Source organism: Mobula hypostoma, chromosome 30, assembly GCF_963921235.1.
Source record: "Mobula hypostoma chromosome 30, sMobHyp1.1, whole genome shotgun sequence".
Taxonomy (NCBI): Eukaryota; Metazoa; Chordata; class Chondrichthyes; order Myliobatiformes; family Myliobatidae; genus Mobula; species Mobula hypostoma.
The window spans coordinates 9,291,043-9,310,499 of NC_086126.1; the positions used below are offsets into that span (position 1 = coordinate 9,291,043).

General features: G+C 46.1%; 1 protein-coding gene across 4 annotated transcripts in view; it reads left to right on the forward strand.

Moving 5' to 3' along the window:
* Positions 1-1,467: 1,467 nt before the first annotated feature.
* The window catches only part of LOC134339753 (integral membrane protein GPR137-like), a 73,159-nt gene continuing 55,169 nt past the window's right edge, over positions 1,468-19,457 (forward strand). For 3 of the 4 annotated variants that reach the window (XR_010016441.1, XM_063036509.1, XM_063036511.1), the window contains exon 1: positions 1,468-1,520. The gene's annotated coding sequence lies outside the window, so the exon portion shown is untranslated. Of the gene's footprint in view, positions 1,611-19,457 lie in introns of all 4 variants that reach the window. The other variant, XM_063036510.1, reaches the window with a different exon arrangement.

Genomic DNA, 19,457 nt, shown 5'->3' on the forward strand with positions numbered 1-19,457 from the left:
TTATGCAGTCCTGGATAGGTCTGTAGTCTTGTTTTTTCCATTACGTAGTTCAGTGTAGTTTTTGTTTCATGTAGCACCATGGTCCTGGATAACGTCGTCTCATTTTTACTATGTTCTGTACCAGCAGTTATGGTTGAAATGACAATAAAAAGTGACTTGACTTGATTAGACAGGGCATCAAGGGTTATGGGGAAAAGGTATGTGAATGGAGCTGAGAGGGATAATAACTCAGCCGTGATGGAATGGTGGAGCAGTCTCAATAGTTTAATTCTGCTTTTTCTTACGGTCTTGTGGAAGACCAAGGCGCTGACTATTGACTTCAGGAGGAGGAAATCGGAGGTCCGTGAGTCAGTCCTCGTCAGAGGATCAGAGCTGGACAGGGTCAGCAACTTTAAATTCCTCAAGTGTTCTCACTTCAGAAGATCTATCCTGGGTCCGTACGTAAGCGCCATTATGAAGAAAGCACAGCAGCGCCTCTACTTTCTTAGGAGTTTGCAAGGGTTCGGCATGTCATCGAAAACTTTGTCAAAGTTCTATAGGTGTGTAGTGGAGAGTGTATTGACTGGCCGCATCCCAGCCTGGTATGGGAACACCAATGCCCTTGAACGGAAAATCCTACAAAAAAAAGCAGTGGATACGGCCCAGTCCATCACAGGTAAAGCCCTCTCCACCACTGAGCACATCTACACGGAGCGTTGTCGCAGGAGAGCAGCTTCCACCACCCAGGCCGTGCTCCCTTCTCGCTGCTGCCGTCAGGTAGAAGGTACAAGAGCCTCAGGACTCTCACCCCCAGGTTCAGGAACAGTTACTACCCTTCAACCATCAGGCTCTTGAACAAAAGGGGATAACTTCCCCTGCCCCATTACTGAACTGCTCCCATAACCTATGGACTCACCTGCAAGGACTCCTCATCTCTTGGTCTAAATATTTATTGCTTATTTGTTTATTACTCTTGTCTCTTTCTTTTTATATTTGCACACTGGCTATTTGTCAGTCCTGCTTGGTGCAGTCTTTCATTGATTCCATAGCGTTTCTTGTATTTCCTGTGAATGCCCACAAGAAAATGAACCTCGGGGTTGTATATGGTGATCTTTACTCTGAACTTCGGACAGCATTGGCATCTCTAAAGCTCAGTCTGAAAATCACTTCAGCTTTACTTGGAACTACATTTCTTAGCTACTGCTTAATTGTGCTCCTAATATTGCCACTGAATTTTTGATTCATGGTTTTAATTTGGATACAACTGATGTGAGAATTAAAAATCATATTTAATACGGCAATTTGGACTACAGCTGCCGTCATGCTTTGCTGTGGACTTGACGCATGCGTTCATTCACCGCCGGGCTGTTGGACTAGTACGCAGGCGCCCTGCCGTACGTCGGCGCCGGTTGGCTTGTGTGCCGTTGTGCGCAGGCGCGTTGCCGTGTGAGTCGGCGGCCGGCAGGGGCTGTGCGCAGGCGCGCCCGCTGTTGGTGTTTTGGCCCAGATGGAGACGGATTCCGGGGCCTGAGGCCAGGAAAGTGAGTCTATCAGCCCGTGTCCGCGACGCCGGCTTCACTGGGGCTCCCGAGGGGCGGGGCAGGCTGTCTCCAGCGCTCAAGCGACAGATGGTAATTTCCAGTCCACTGGGCACAAACTTTGTTTTTGGTTTTAAAAAATCGCGTCAGGCGCCTTCAAAATCACGGTGGGGCTGGTGGCGACCCCTCGGGGGGCCGGGGCGGGAGGATGCCGAACGCTGCTAATGGCCATCGAACTCCGCGATGAGTGTGTCACTTCAAGAGTGAGTGTGTAAGTGAGTCGGCATCTGTGGCAGTGAGTGTCCCACTCCGAACGAGTGTGCAAGTGGGTCACTTTGTGTGGCAGTGAGTGTCACTCCGAACAAGTGTACGAGAGTCAGCGTGTGTGGCAGTGATTGTGTCTCACTCTGAACAAGTGTGCAAGTGAGTCAGCGTGATTGACAGTGAGTGTCTGTCACTATGAACGAGTGTACAAGTGTGTCAGTTTGGCAGTGAGTGTGACTCACTATGAACGAGTGTACAAGTGTGTCAGTTTGGCAGTGAGTGTCTGTCACTATGAACGAGTGTACAAGTGTGTCAGTTTGGCAGTGAGTGTGACTCACTATGAACGAGTGTACAAGTGTGTCAGTTTGGCAGTGAGTGTGACTCACTATGAACGAGTGTACAAGTGTGTCAGTTTGGCAGTGAGTGTGCCTCGCAGTCTGAACAAGTGTGTAAGTGAGTCAGTGTGTCTGACTTTCTCACTGTGAACAAGTGTGTGTGTGTGCAAATAAGTCAGCATATGTGACAGTGAATGCATCTCAATCTAAACAAGTTTGCAAGAGCATCAGCATGTTTGGCAGTGAGCGTTTCTCACTCTGAACAAGTGAGTCAGTTTGTGTGGCAGTGAGTGTGCCGTGCACTCTGAACAAGTGTGCAAGTGAGTCGGTTTGTCTCACTGAGCAAGTGTGCGAGTGAGTCAGCATGTTCGGCAGTGAGTGTGCCTCACTCTGAACAAGTGTGCAAGTGAGTCAGCATTTGTGGCCGTGAGTATGTCTCTCTCTGAACAGTTGTGCAAAAAGCATCAGCATGTGTGGCAGTGAGTGTGTGTGTCTCACCGGCCAAGTGTGCAAGTGGTTCTGCGTGCGTGTCTCACTCTGACCAAGTTTGCAGGTGAGTCAGTGTGCCTGTCTCTCTCACTCTGAACAAGTGTGTGTGTGTCACTCTGAACAAGTGAGTTAGTGTGTCTATGAACAAGTGTGTAAATGAGCCATGTGTTTGTCTCGCTCTGACCAAGTGTGTCTGTGTCACACACTGAGCAAGTGTGCAAATTATTCTGTGTCTCACTCTGAACAAGTGAGCCAGCATGTGTGGCAGTGAGTGTCTCTCTCACTCTGAACAAGTGTGCAAGTGAGTCAACATGTGTCGGTGAGTGTCTTTCAGTCTGAACAAGCGTGCAAGTGATTCTGCGTGTGTCTTACTTTGAACAAGCGTACAAGTGAGTCAATGTCTCTCTCACTCTGAACAAGTGTAGATGTGTCACTCTGAACAAGTGAGTCAGTGTGCCTGTCTCACTCTGAACAAATGTGTCTGTCACACTGGGCAAGTGTGCAAGTTATTCTGCATGTGTGTCTAATTCTGTCAGTGTGTCTGTCTCCCTCTGAACAAGTGTGAAAGTGAGTCAGTGTGTCTCTCAATTTGAACATGTACTTGTGTCTCACTCTGAGCAAGTGTGTCAGCATGTGTGTGTTGTGTATTGAACCAGTACGTCCAAGTGTATGTCTCTTGCTGTGAACAGGATAGTCAGCGTGTCAATGTGTGTGTGTGTGTGTCTTGCTGTGGCGTGTAAGTGAGTCAACATGTATCGCCTGTGTGTGAACCACTGTGAACTAGTTTGCGAGGGTTGGCGTTTGTGACTAATGTTGGGCCAGCATGCCGTTGGAGCGCGCGTGGGTTCAGTGCTGGGCTTGTCTGCCGCTGGAACGCGCTAGGCTTGCATGTGTGTCTGGGGTGCACTTGGGGTCAGTGCTGGTCCAGCATGCCGCTGGGGTGCGCTTGGTGCCAGTGCTAGATGGATGTGTCACTGGGTGTGTTTTGGATCCAGTACTGGTGAGCACATTTGGGTCTAGAGCTGGACAGAAATGCCAACAGGTGCGCTTTGGTCCAGCGGCTGGCGGCCAAAATGCAGGCTGGCACTCCTGTTTCGGCACTTGTCTGCGGACTGTCACCTTCCCCGTCCTAGCTTCAAGGTGGTGATTCTTGTCTTTTTAATCTATTTGGGCCCCTGCAATCGGTGAGCATGTTGACGACTGCAGCTTCTTCAATTCCTCACCGGGAACGTGTGAGAACTTGGATCTTAAAATAATTTTTACGTCCAGTTGCAGTTTATGTCGTTCTCCAGCAGTGAAACAATTTCTTTAACTTGTGCATCAAAGTACAAACTGTTGTTCAAAATGTCCTTGAGGGAGCAATATTTTAAGCCAGTTATTGCTCAAGGTGACGAAAACGACGTTTGTTGTTCCCTGGTCTTTCTTTATTGCTGCCAGTTAGTAAAGGTTATTGGCCCCATTACACTGACTTATGAATGTCTGTGTTGAGCAGCTGTAACTATCTGCGGTAGTTAAATGTCTGGCGCTTGTTCGTATTGAGTGTTACTTGATGACATCTGAGCTGAATCAATTTTGTTTTCTCCACACACCGTCTCTAGTGTCCGATTGGACTTAACGATCCCTTCTCATATTTGGTTCCTTTTTTTTTTGGAAACATTTCTTCTGAGGATAACTTGAACGAGCTAGGGCTTTGCTCTGGAGCGCGAGGTGACTTAATGGGTTGCTAGATGTTAAAAGGCACAAATCAAGTGGACAGCTAGAGTCTTATTTTCCAGGGCAGAAACAGCTAATACCAGGGGGCTTAATTTTAAGGTGACTGGAGGGAAGTATAGGGTGGATGTCAGAGGTAAGCTTTTTCACACAGTGTGTTGGGTGTTTGGAACGCTCTTGCCAGGGATGGTGGTAAAGGCAGATACGTTAGGGACAGCTTTCTCCACCAGGCTATCAGACTGACTGATTCACGCTGATTTGAGTGTATTTCTATGTTACATTGATTGTTCTATTTATTATAAGTTACTATGATTGCACATTTAGACGGAGACATAACGTAAAGGATTTTACTCCATGTATGTGAAGGATGTAATAAATAGAGTCAATTCAATTTAAGAGGCTTAGCCTGATGGGTGAAAGAAAAATGGAGGGTTGTGTGGGAGAGAAGGGTTAGATTGATCTTAAATGGTTGGGCCGAGTTGTTCTCTGATCTTGGCAATTTATTTGCAAACGTTTTGCCAGCACGCAAGGAGCCATCGTCAGTGTGCTGTGGGTTGTGGTGTGTCCCCCGAACGCTCGGCCTTTATGCGCTTTTCAGTCACCTGATTGGACGGCATTTCGGAAGCTTGGTTGTGACGTGGGGTGGAAATCCCGTCGCTGTGTGGCAATCTCCCTGCGTTGTGGTCTGAAATTTTGACTGCCTCGGCTCCTAAATAGGATCGAGGTCTACGTATTTGTTTACAGATTGTTTGTGGAGAGCCATGCTTCTAGGAGTTCTCCTGCCTGCCGCGTGTCCGCGCCATGACTTTCACCGATGCCGAGTCGAATTTGTGACCCCCTCGATCTTCACAAGTAGAGACTAGGGAGAGTTGGTCACGCCGCTTGGCGGTCAGTTGTTCATGGATCATTGGAGATAGTGTTTTTCTTTCCCCTCAGTTTGGCCAACGTAATACTTGCTGCAGTCCCCGCATTGGATTTTGTAGGCCACGTTGGTCTTGTCCGATAGCTTGGTCCGTTCTTGTCTATATTGAGATACAGCGCGGAATAGGCCCTCCCTGCTCTTCGTGTTTGGCTGTGTGGCGAACTTCGTCTGTAAACAACTCAGCCCAACCACCCGAGCTACACACCCTCTGGGGTTTAAGATGTCAGCTCAATGCCATGGGCCAAAGGGCCTGTATCATGCTTTATCGAGCCAGAAATCCCAAGTCAGCCCTGCAATAAGGGAGTCCATTTTGTGGGGCATACGAACACTAGTCTGTCTGAGCATAATTTATGACCTTTAATACTACTAGCTCAGCGTTCTTTTATCACCTAATCTGTTCACGGACAAACTATTTGTGGTTAATTTTTTTCCTCATCTATGTGGTATGCATTGACGATACCATCAGCATTCAAATAATCACAACCAGTCCCAAGTTGTTACTTCACAGGACAGTGGTTTAGAAAAGGAAAGAAGATTAAAATTAGAACATTGCAGAGGTTATTAAATCTTCGGCTTAACGTACTGCAGTTTTACATCTTCTTCGCCTGGGTGTAACTCATTAGAGAAACACTAAGCAAATGAAACGAAACGTAATAGAGGAATTGCTTGCCCGATGTGTAGATTCCTCTTTTTTTTAAAGGAATGTTGAATGGTGTTGGAGAATTGACTTATTGGATGAACTTATCGTGATAGAAATTGATCAAGAGGTTCAGCAAATAGTGGTAAACAGGATGATGAGACACCAAAGGTTCCCCAGAGGTGATTCAATACTTTGCAAATGTGCATGGAAAACCCAGTGTACCCAAGATTGCCCAATTGGTTTGGCAGGGTTAGATTTTTATCAGGACATTATTTTGATTGTAAGTGGACAGAATTGGAGATGAGTGAGCAGATAGTGTATGGTGGTGTGTTACTGCCCATTACGCCACTGGTGAACAGGGCAGCAATGAAGGTCGTCCATCTCAGGGGCTGCTTCATCGTGCCAGTAACTTCCTCTCAGTTTTCCCTACTTTCAGTCATGCAAATCCTGGGTGGAGACTCAGGAATACCATCACACTCAGACGTAGAAGGATTCTTCATTGCTGTTTCCATAACAGTTTTGTTTGACCACTCGGTGTTGTTAGCTCTGAGCTGAACCCCTAAACCTGGAGGACCAGTGGACCTCTCTTGGTCTGACCTCGAACCTTTGACCTGTTTGGCATGGGTGACCCTACCAAGAGCCAAAGCATAAAGCCCTGACTCCAGCCAATGTAGTTCTCCAGGTCATCAGGCGCGCAAGCCTCCAAACCCGACTTTACGATGGTCTATCATCATAAACATCATACTGTATAAAAAGTAATAAGATCATAGAAGTAGAATTGACTTGAAAGATTGCAAACCCACCCCCAAGCCTGACTGTTCCTGATCCACACAGATGAGAGAGGACAGAGAAATCGTTGTCTCTAGAAATAAAAAAATAATCCCCTAGTATCATCTTTAGACCTTCTGATGTCTTGATGATTAATTTATGCATATGGATGCTTTTTTTTGTTAATATTTGCAAGATTTTTGACCTTTTTGCACATTGGTTGAGTTCCATAAATTCTGTTGTCTTTCTTTATTTTCCTGTGAACACCTGCAAGAAAATGAATCTCAGTGTTCATTTCTGGTGACCTACAGTATTGTGCTAAAGTTTTAGGCATAGAAACATAGAAAATAGGTGCAGGAGTAGGCCATTCGGCCCTTCGAGCCTGCATCGCCATTTATTATGATCATGGCTGATCATCCAACTCAGAACCCTGTACCAGCCTTCTCTCCATACCCCCTGATCCCTTTAGCCACAAGGGCCATATCTAACTCCCTCTTAAATATAGCCAATGAACTGGCCTCAACTGTTTCCTGTGGCATATCAGATATATAGCGAGGGCATTCAAGACTTTTGCACAGCACTGTAGTAATTTTATGTATTACACTGTACTGCTGCCACAGAAAGAGACAAATTTCATGACTTTGTGAGTGATGATAAACCTGAATCTGATGCGGGTCTCTATTGTAGACTGAGAGAGGGGAGAGGGTAATCAATGTTGGGGAAAAGGGGAAGGTAGGGAGAAGCACCAGAGAGACATTCTGTAATAATCAATAAACCAATTGTTTGGAATCAAGTGACCTTGCCTGCAGACCTATGATCTGCACTCGTGCCACCTCCTCTACCCTGGCATCTGTTCCTCGCCCCTTCCACGGCACTCCACCTTCAATATCTTTTACCCCCGCCAGATTTACAAACTCGCTGTCTGCTCCACGTTGACAAATACAGTTCTGTTGAAAAGCCATAGGCATACTAGCTATATAGATGTGCCCAAACCTTTGCACAGTACTGTACGTAGTTTGATAATAAATATTATTTTGAAGAGAAATCTTTGTCATGGGTAGAGAAATACTTACTGAAGTGAAGTAGTACATTCCAACTTGACACCAGGACACCTCATAAATGTTAGTTTTAAGTTTTAAAAATGCAGAAGCTGGAAATCTGACATATTTTCTCTGATTCCCAGTCACGAGGTCAGCTGTTTTTATTAGTTTTGGCAGACTTTACATTGATTTTCACTTCTTGTGAAGTCTGGTTGAAGTGAAATGATACATCCAAGGTACACGGTAGGATGCACCGGGACCCGTCGTCAGTGATGTAACCTGGGGTCATCAGGTCGGGTGTTTCAACATCAGACCCTCTTGCCCAGTCAACCCACCTGGGGTTGATCAGGCCCCGGCTTGTGTCCCAGTGGCATCGGTCCACGGGTCTCACCTCGTGATCCATAGCCATCTGGTTCAACAGGATTTTCCTTTCAAAGGCACTGGTGTTCCCATACCGGACTGTAATAGAGCCGGTCAATAGACTTTCCACCACACATCTATAAAGTTTGTCGAAGTTTTTGATGACATGCCAAATCCCTGCAGACTCCTAGTCAAGTAGAGGCACTGTCGTGCTCTCTTTGCAGTTACGTTGATATGATGGGTCCAGGACAGGTCCTCATAGATAATGACCCAGGAATTTAAAGTTACCAACTCTCGCCACCTCTGATTCTCCAATGAGGACTGGCTCACAGATCTCTGGTGACCCTCGTCTGAAGTCTACAATCAGTCTCTTGGTCTTGCTGACATATTGTTGTCATGGTGCCACTCAGCCAGATTTTCAATCTCCCGCCTACGTGCTGATTCATCGCCAGCTTTGAATCAGCCAGCGTCAGTGGTGTCGTCAGCAAACTTGAACACGACTTTGGAGCTGTGCTCGGCCACACAGTCATAAGTGCAAAGCCAGTAGAGCAGGAGGCTATGCACACAGCCCTGTGGTGCACCTGCGCTGGTGGAGATCGTTGCTGAAAATTCAAACTGACTGTGGCCTACACGTGAGGAAATCGAGGATCCAGTTGCGCGAGGATGTGTTGTGGCCAAGGTCTTGAAGCTTATTGATTAGTTTTGAGGGGATGATATTGAATGCTGAACTGTAGTCAATAAAGAGCATCGTGATGTATGCATCTTTGCTGTCCAGACGTTGAGTGAAGAGCCAGTGAGATGATATCTGCTGTGGACCTGTTGCTCCAGTTGGCAAGTTGGAGCTCATCCAAGTTTCATTTTCAGGCATGGGAAAAGTACGAGGCATTCTTAAAGCAAAAATGAAATAAAATATAAATTATTCATCATTGCGTTTATTGCTGGCATAGTTTATTAATGCTTTAGAAAAGACAATAACTTTTTTTCCATATAAGCTTTGAGAATGTTCAGTTTATCAGTTAAAGGGGGTAAATAAATCAGATTAAGGATGTCGGCTGTATAGGTTATAAACAGTTCTATATTTTGCTTATCTGCAGAATGTGTAACTTCTGTAGGTTTCAGTGATATTTCCCCCACCGCCACCACCTCTCATTCTGTTGTGACGTGAGCAAAGTCATTGGAGAGACGTAGCTGGTAGATGTAAAAGTACCCTTATTCAATAAAATGAGACACTCTCTGGAGGAAGAGGCTTGTTTGACTCAATGCTACATGAGATTTTATACACTAAAGATCAAAGGACAATTAGTCATAGTCATACTTTATTGATCCCGGGGGAAATTGGTTTTTGTTACAGTTGCACCATAAATAATAAATAGTAATATGTAAATTATGCCAGGAAATAAGTCCAGGACCAGCCTATTGGCTCAGGGTGTCTGATCCTCCAAGGGAGGAGTTGTAAAGTGTGATGGCCACAGGGAAGAATGACTTCCTATGACGCTCTGTGTTGCATCTCGGTGGAATGAGTCTCTGGCTGAATGTACTCCTGTGCCCACCCAGTACAATATGTAGTGGATGGGAGACATTGTCCAAGATGGCATGCAACTTGGACAGCACCCTCTTTTCAGACACCACCGTCAGAGAGTCCAGTTCCATCCCCACAACATCACTGGCCTTACGAATGAGTTTGTTGATTCTGTTGATGTCTGCTACCCTCAGCCTGCTGCCCCAGCACACAACAGCAAACATGATCGCACTGGCCACCACAGACTCGTAGAACATCCTCAGCATCATCCGACAGATGTTAAAGGACCTCAGTCTCCTCAGGAAATAGAGACGGCTCTGACCCTTCTTGTAGACAGCCTCAGTGTTCTTTGACCAGTCCAGTTTATTGTCAATTCGTATCCCCAGGTATTTGTTATCCTCCACCATGTCCACCCTGACCCCCTGGATGGAAACAGGGGTCACCGGAACTTGGCTCTCCTCAGGTCTACCACCAGCTCCTTAGTCTTTTTCACATTAAGCTGCAGATAATTCTGCTCACACCATGTGACAAAGTTTCCTACCATAGCCCTGAACTCAGCCTCATCTCCCTTGCTGATGCATCCAACTATTCTGTAGTTACAAGGTATCTACAGTGCTTTCCATGAATTACATATGATTTTCACACCTTCAAACTTCTTCACACCTTCAAACTTCTTCACACCCATGCTGCAGACACCCCAAATGAAAGTTAATCAGCAATAAAAATTGCTGGTGAACACAGCAGGCCAGGCAGCATCTATAAGAAGAGGTACAGTCGACGTTTCGGTAGTCCTGCCGAAGGGTCTCGGCCCAAAACGTCAACTGTACCTCCCCTCTTCCTATAGATGTTGCCTGGCCTGCTGCAATTCACCAGCAATTTTTATGTGTGTTGCTTGAAATTCCAGCATCTGCAGATTTCCTCATGTTTGCGTTAATCAGCAATGTCTGGTTTGCAATTAATTGAGGTCCACAGCTGTAGGAAACTATTGTCCAGAGCTGCATTTTAAATTTAATCTACAATCCACATTCAGATCTAAAGATTAGTTGCTGAAGTTAATATTTGCTATATACCCTAATTCCAGAAAACATCATAACAATTCATCTAAACTTCAGCGAGCACAGGCCCAGGGCCATCAAACGCTCCTCATATGTTAACTCTTTCATTCTCATGAACCACCCCTGGACCCTCTCCAATGCCAGCACATCCTTTCTTGGGTAAGGGCCCAAAATTGCTCCAAAAAAAAAAATAGCCTAGTTAGAGTGGACGTGGAGAGGATGTTTCCTAAAGTGGGGAAATCAAGGAACAGAGGGCACAGCCTTAGAATGCAAGGATGTCCCTTGATACTCGAGATAGGGAGGAATGTTTTTAGCTCGAGGGTGGAGAATCTGTGGAACTCATTGCCACAGTCAGCTGTGGAGGTCAAGTCATTGGGTATGTCTAAAGCAAAGGTTGATAGGTTCTTGACTAATCAGGGTGTCAAAAGTTACGGGGAGAAGGCAGGAGAATGGGGTTGAGAGGGATAGTAAATCAGGCATGATGGAATGGCAGAGTAGACTCCAAGGGCTGAATGGCCTAATTCTGCTCCAATGTCTTATGGTAACTGTCCTTTCCACTACATCTAAATATGTTGTCATATTAAAAGGTCATATTTCATATTTTCTTTTCTGGCGTGTTTCTAGTACTGAGAAACTTCATAAGAAATGGAAAGCAAAACCACAAACGGAAATGTTGGACGAACTCGACCAGTCAGACAACACAGATGGAAAGAGAAGCTAGTTAACATTAGTTTCAGAGTTCCTTTGTCTGAACTGAGAAGCTTCCTCACTTAAAATTTCTTTGATATTTGGTTCACACAAATCTGCTTAGAATCGGAGTGCTACAGCACAGAAACGTGCCTTTCGGCCCATCTAATCCATGCCGTACTGTTACTCTGTCTAGTCCCATTGACCTGCACTGGGACCATAACAGTTCCACACCCCTCCCATCGATGTACTTATCTAAAGATAGAAAACCTACAGCACAATACAGGCCTTTCGGCCCACAAAGCTGTGCCAAACATGTCCCTACCTTAGAAATTGCTAGACTTCCCCATAGCCCTCTATTTTCCTCTTAAATGTTGAAGTTAAACCCACATCCACCACTTCCGCTGGCAGCTCGCAGCAGCCTCAGAGTGAAGTAGTTCCCCTTCAAGTTCTCCTTAAATATTTCACCTTTTGTCCTTAGCCGAAGGTCTCTAGTTCTAGTCTCACCCAACTTCAGTAAAAGAATGCCTGCTTACATTTACCCAATAACCATATACCTCTCATAATTTGTATAACTCGATCAAATCTCCCCTTATTCTTGTCATCTCAGCAGCGTTTGATGGCTCTGGGTCTCTCCTCCCTGGAATTCAGAAGAATGAGGGGTGACTTCATTAAAGCCTATCGAATGTTGAGAAGTCTTGATAGTGGATGTTTCCTGTGCTGGGGGAGTCTTAAGACCCGAGGACACAGACTCAGAACAGAAGAGTTAAAATAGCGATGAGGAGGAATTTCTTTAGCTACAGAGTGGTGAACCTGTGGAATTCATTGCCACAGGCGGCTGTGGAGGCCAAGTCTTTGGGTATGTTTAAGGCAGAGGTTGATAGATTCTTGACTGGTAAGGAGATTGAGACTGAGAGGGAAAATGGATCAGCCATGATGAAATGGTGGAGCGGACTCGATGGGCTAAATGGCCTAATTCTGCTGCCATATCTTATGGACTTATTCTCCAGCAGTCCAGGGAAGAAAGTCCTAACTTATTCAATCTTTCCCAATAACTGTACTTGTGGTTTCACCCCATCACCTGCGGTCCCAGACACAGTGCTCAAATTTCATGCGTAATAGTGGGGAATTGTTACTCTTGGAGGGAGGTGTTCAGTGTGGGACTTACTGCGGTCATTGTGAGAAGTACAACTTTTGGATTTGCCTCTGATTTTGAGAACACGAGCGAGAAACAAGTTTATTGCGAAAACTCATGCTGAAAAATAATCTGGCAGCCAGGTGACAGTCCCTGGGCAATTTGTTACACGTGATCTAGAACATGCGATTATGCAGACGCTGGAAATCTAGAGTACCACACAGAAAATGCTGGAGGAACTCGGCAGGTCAGGCGGTGTTTCAGGCCAAGACACTTCATCATTTCTGATGAAGGGTCTCGCCCCAGAACATAGACTGTTCACTCTTTTTCCATAGATGCTACATGACCTGCTGAGTTCCTCCAGCATTTTGTGTGCTGTTCATTTATTCATTTATTATGTGCCATGTCGTATGACGTGGGCACCATAGTCTATGACCATGATTGTTCTTGGCAAATTTTCTACGGAAGTGGTTTGCCATCACCGCCTTCTTCCGGGTAGTGTCCTTACAAGACGGGTGACTCCCCAGCCATTATCAATACTCTTCCGAGATCGTCTGCCTGGTCGCATAACCAGGACTTGTGATCTGCACCGGCTGCTCCCATGGCTTCAACTGACCCTGATCGGTTGTGGGGTTGGGGGGGGGGGCAGCTAAGCAGGTGCTACACCTTGCCCAAGGGTGACCTGCAGGATAGCGGAGGGAAGGAGCACCTTACACCTCCTTTGGTAGAGACGTATCTCTACCCTGTCACCCATTCGTATGTTGTACGTGATCCATAAATTATTTCCTGTCAATTTTTTTTCTTGAAATTACTTAAATGGAGCGTCAAATATCTTCATTGATTTATTTTTTTATGTGGAACGGCTATGCCTCACCTTTTTCACAGTGAACTAAACAGTCGTTGTATTAGAAAGGAATTCTTCAGGGAAATAAACACACAATGCTGGAGGAACTCAGCAGATCAGGCAGCATCTATGGAGAGGCCCTTTTCATCCTGAAATAACTACTCGTTATTTCTCTCTGTAGATGCTACCTGACCTGGTGAGTTCCTCCAGCATTTTGTGTGTGTGTTGCTATGAATTTCCAGCATCTGTTATTGTTAAGGGAGTCATGTTGCACGGAATGATTTCCACCCTTATCTGTTTTTCTCTCTCCAAGTTTCCTCCCTTAATTAGGCCTCTGCTGGATACTTGTAAGAAAAGTAATATTTTCCTGCGATTCAATTAGGATTAAATACTTCCACAGTCCTGTGACAGTTTCACACAGAGAGAATGAAGGCACAGCAGCACCTCCACATCCTGAGGAGATTGAAGCAAGCGAAGCTTCCCCACCCACAACATCTTAACTGAATTTTACAGGACCACCATTGAGAGTGTCCTGACAAGTTGCATCTCCATCTGGTCTGGGAGCAGCCGAGTGTCAGACCGGAAGTCCCTACAAAGGACTGTGAGAACGGCCAAGAGGATCATAGGGGTCTCCCTACCGTCCATCGGGGACATTTATCACAGACACAAAATAATCTGCAGATGCTGGGGTCAAAGCAACCCTCACAACACGCTGGAGGAACTCAGCAGGTCGGGCAGCTGACGAAGGGTTCCGGCCCGAAACGTCGACCTATCTTTTCCACTGATGCTGCCCGACCTGCTGAGTTCCTCCAGCGTGGTGTGGGGACATTTATCAGGACCGTTGCGTATTATCAAGGATCCCATCCAGCATCCTGTTTGACTTTCTACCATCAGGCAGGAGACTCCGATGCATAAAGTCAAGAACAGTTAGGATGGGAAACAGTTCCTTCCCTCAGGCCATCAGGCTTCTGAATTCGCTGCTGCATATTTAATTTATGCACTTTGTTTATTTATTGTGAATTCATTTGTAGATTTAATTCTTACTTTCCTAAGTTATTGTATTACTACTGTGCTTTACACCCTGGTCGTCATTGTCTCATTGGACGTGTATCCGGCGAAATGACATTAAACTTGACTTGAGTCATGCTCCTAATGCTGCTGACTCTGCGGGGAAGGGTACACTGTGGTGAGTCGGATGCAGTTATCTCCAAATACAGACGTATCGCTGCAAAACACTGCCTTGAACTGTTGCTTCCTGATGCGTGGGTCTCAGGCAGCTGGTTCTGACACCAAAATAAACACGCAGCCTTGTTCTGGTTGTGAGCTTTGAGATGCTTGAATCCTCCATTTGCTGTGGTACGACTGGCGCGCTTGGAGTCTCGGGCCCTATTCGGAGTCTTAGGCACAGACTTTGAATTGACACAGTCTTTGCAGGGCTCCACTTCTCTATTTAACAGATGTTTAGATTCCGGTTAATCGGGCCATCAGTTAGTCAAGGCAACTCTTAAAGAGAAAAAAAAACTAGTCGAGAAAATTGCTGCGATTCCCCTCATTTATTTGGGACTCCTTGCCGCTTAATTGGGCCGGTAGACAGGTGCTGAGTGGTTTCTAACATGCGTCAGTCGCCCTGTGCTTGTGTGGGCGTTGGACACGACACCATGCTTAGAGCAAACACTTTTTCACTAGCATCAGTCGCATGTGCATCTGTGTTCAAAAAGCAGTGATTCTTGTCCCTGGCGGTTGGTGAGAAATAGGCAGTAAGACAATTCCGAGCTGTTTTGCTCATCGCGGTTTCGAGCATTCAGGCTTGGAGATGCCAGAAACGGCCGGGAGTGAAAATGAAAGCGTTTCACTACTTCAACAAGTTAGGAACTACGAAAACTGTGGAGGTATCTGCAATCATCTTGAATATTATGAAGATTTGGAGGATGCAATTGCCTAATGCAATGTATGAAGGCAGTCCATTATATACAATAGGAGTTTGCGCTGATTTTGTTAATTTGCAGTCAATCAAATGAGTGCACTATTGTGTACTGGATGAATTCCTCTGTCGATAACTATTAGGAACTTGCACACAGTTTTATAGTACTGTAGTAATATTGATAGTTCTGTATTTAATTTAAGTACATAATTCGTTGTTTAGTTTGTCTTTTTTTTTAATATATCTTTTAAACTATTTCCATGAAATTTTAGCTAATTGGGCCAAAATGTACTGGTCCCAAAGTGTCCCAATTAACCGGAATCCACTGTAGGTTGAAACATGCAGTGAAATGTGTTGTCTGTGTCAAATTAAATCAGTAGGGAATGTGCTGGGCAGCCTGAAAGTACAGCCTCACCTCCGGTGCCAACATAGCATGACTGGAACTCTCTAACCACTAACTCTTGCCAGTGCGTTTTCGAAACTGAAACACCCAGTGGGTTTAAGATGGCGCTGATGAACCTCAGCGACTTCCGGCTGGTGGCTAACGAAACAAAGAAAGCACTAATACTTTTTCTGGTGAGCAATCATTTGCAAGTAAGAGTCTGTAACTTTCCTTTCGACCTGGAGGCGTTTCGATGTGGCAGAACCAAGGTTGGTCGCCGAGAGTGAGATCGAACCTCGGGTCTTCGTTTTAAGTGCAGTGCTGAATCTGAAGGGTCGGGTACAGGCCAAATCGAGGCTGCGAGGTCCAGGCACTGGAGTGTACTGGTTCCACTGACCTCGATGTTTGGAGGGAGACTTGAGCGCCACGCCGAAACGGAAAGGTTGGTTACAGGCTGAATCGAGGTGGGGAGGTCAGGGCACCAGAGCTGATTTAAGCGCCGGGCCAAATCGGAAAGGATGGGTGCAGGCTGAATCGAGGTGGTGGGGGTCCTGGCCCCAGAGTGCATCGAGGTGATTGAACCCGATGTTTGGACGTCGATTTAAGCGCCGGGCCAGATTGTAAAGGTCGGGGTGTCAGGGCCCGAGGCCAATCAGATCGCTGTTCCATGACTCGGCTGGGCGCTGAACCACGGGGCTCTTTGTGGACTTGCGGTTAGAGCACGAAGTGTTCTTTCTCTCTGCACGTCGGGTGCACGGTCTTTTACTGTATATGGTTTCTCTTTGTCTCGTTAGGAGACAAATCTCAAGGTTGTATAACGTATACATACTCTGATAACAAATGTGCTTTGAAACCCACGCGGTCAAGGGGAGAACGTAACAAATTTCTAACAGGCAGCGCCAGGAATTGAGCCCCGATCTGCGATAGCTGTAAAGCTACTGCACTGGGCACCACACTACCTCTGGCTTATCATTTTAAAGCCTTTATCATTGGAGCGTGACAAGTGGGGAGAAGTCATTACAAGAAAATCACATCAACACCGATAACATTCAGCAACAGCCCGTTATCTGAAGCTGCTCCTGAGGTCATGTTTGTGCCAGCTCTTCAGTGAGGGAGTGTCATAGATAGCGTGTTAATAACAAACACTTTTGGGGCAGGACAGGATCAAGGATCTCTCTACTGTCTAATCAAGTTCTTGCAGGTTCAGATGTAGTGTTGGTTAAATGTAAACTAATGATTAAAGGTAAACAACAGGAATTCTGCAGATGCTGGAAATTCAAGCAACACACATCAAAGTTGCTGGTGAACGCAGCAGGCCCTGACGAAGGGTCTCGGCCTGAAACGTCTACTGCACCTCTTCCTACAGATGCTGCTTGGCCTGCTGCGTTCACCAGCAACTTTGATGTGTTTAATGATTAAAGGTCTTGATTTTTAATTAAAGATTAGCTCTATTTGTCACATGCACGTCAAAAACATGCAGTGAAGTGCATGTTTCAGAGTCAGGTTTAATATCACCAGCATATGTCATGAAATCTGTTGTCTTTGCGACAGCAGTGCGATGCAATACATGACAATAGAAAAGAAACTGTGATTTATGGTAAGTATATATTAAATTAAGTAAATCAGTAGTGCAAAAATAGAAATAAAAAAACTAGTGAGGTAGTGTTCATGGTTCAGTGTCCATTCAGAAATCGGACGGCAGAGGGGAAGAAGCTGTTCCTGAAACGCTGAGTGTGTGCCTTCAGGCTCCTGTACCTCCTCCCTGATGGTAATAGTGAGAAGAGGGCATGTCCTGGGTGATGGGGGTCCTTAATGATGGATGCTGCCTTTCTGAGGATGTCTTGGATAATGCGGAGGCTGGTGCCCATGATGGAGCTGACTGAGTTTACAACTCTCTGCAGCTTACTTTGATCCTGCGCAGTAGCTGCTCCCCCCATACCAGACAGCGATGTAGCCACTTAGAATGCTGTCCGTGGTATATCTGTGGAAATTTGCAAGTGTTTGCGTCAATAGCCAATGGGGGTGGGGCAGCCTGCACGTGTCACCATGCTTCTGGCGCCAAGAGAGCATGCCCACAACTCGCTAACCCGAACATCTTTGGACTGTGGGAGGAAACCAGAGCACCCTGAGGAAACCCACGCTGCCACGGGGCTCAATTCTCGCCACTGCCTGTTACGAATCTGTACTATCTTCCCGTGATCGCGCAGATTTTCCGCCGTGTGCTTCGGTTTCCTCCCACATCCCAAAGACGTACAGGTCAGCTAGGGTTGGCGAGTTGTGGCTGTGCTGGGTCGCCCTGAGCACATCAGCCAGTGGCAGGAATTGAGCCCCGATCTTCCGATCACTGGTGCTGTAAAACCCTGCGTTAGCCACTACACACCCATTAAATCTGCTTTTGCACCGTTTCATTGAATGTGGGTAATATACCTTCAAATAATATCAGGCTAGTTCAAAGTACATCTGTCACCCTGAGACTCACCTTCTTGTCGGCATTCACAGTAGATCAAGGAACTGTAATAGAATCGATGAAAATAAGGATTGACAATCTACAAAATAAGATGAACTATGCAAGTGCCAAAAAAAAAACAAATAATACTGAGGAGATGAGTTGTAGAGTACTTGAAAGTGAGTCGATAGGTTGTGGAATGACTTCTGAGTTAACCACGCCTGTGGAGGAGCCTGATGCTGAGGGGCAATGGCTGTCCCTGAACCTGGTGGTGTGGGACCTGTACCTCCTTCTCAGTGGGGGGCAGCAAGAAGCGAGGAGCCCGATGGTTGAAGGGAACTAACTGTCCCAGGACCAAGTGATGTTGGACCTTAGGCTCGTAAACACGAGGAATTCTGCAGATGCTGGAAATTCAAGCAACACACATCAAAGTTGCTGGTGAACGCAGCAGGCCAGGCAGCATCTCTAGGAAGAGGTACACGTCGACTGTACCTCTTCCTAGAGATGCTGCCTGGCCTGCTGTGTTCACCAGCAACTTTGATGTGTGTTGCTTGGACCTTAGGCTCTTGGACTTCCTTCCCAATGGCAGCAGCGAGAAGAGAGCATGACCTGGATGTTGGGTGCCCTCGATGATGGATGCTGCCTTCTTGCGGCAGCGCTCCATGTAGGTGTGCTCAATGGTGGGAAGGGCTTTTCCTGTGACAGACAAGGCTGCATCCGCTTCTTTTTGTGGTCTTTTTTTTCCCCGTTTTTGGGCATTGGTGTTTGCCATGATGCAACCAATCAAGATGCTCTCCAGTGTGCATCTATAGAAGTTTGGCAAGGTTTTAGATGACAGGCCCGATCTGCACAAATATCTAAGAAAGCAGAGGCGCTGTTGTGCCTTCTTCATAATTGAACTTGCAAGCTGGTCCCAGGATAGACCCTCTGAGGTGATGACGCTGGAGAATTTAAAGTTGCTGGCCCTCTCCACCTCCGATCACCTGTCATGGACTGGCTCATAGGCTTCTGGTTTCTTCCTCTTGTCAATCAGAATCGGGTTTAATATCACCGGCATATGTCGTCAGGTTTGTTAACTTTGTGCCAGGTGTACAATGCAATGTATAATATAGGAAAAAAATGAACTGCACTAAGTAGATATGTACATTAAATACACAAACAACGGGAATTCTGCAGATGCTGGAAATTCAAGCAACACACATCAAAGTTGCTGGTGAACGCAGCAGGCCAGGCAGCATCTCTAAGAAGAGGTGCAGTCGACGTTTCAGGCCGAGACCCTTCGTCAGGACTAACTGAAGGAAGAGTGAGTAAGGGATTTGAAAGTGGGAGTGGGAAGCGGAGATCCAAAATGATAGGAGAAGACAGGAGGGGGAGGGATGGAGCCAAGAGCTGGACAGGTGATTGGCAAAAGGGATACGAGAGG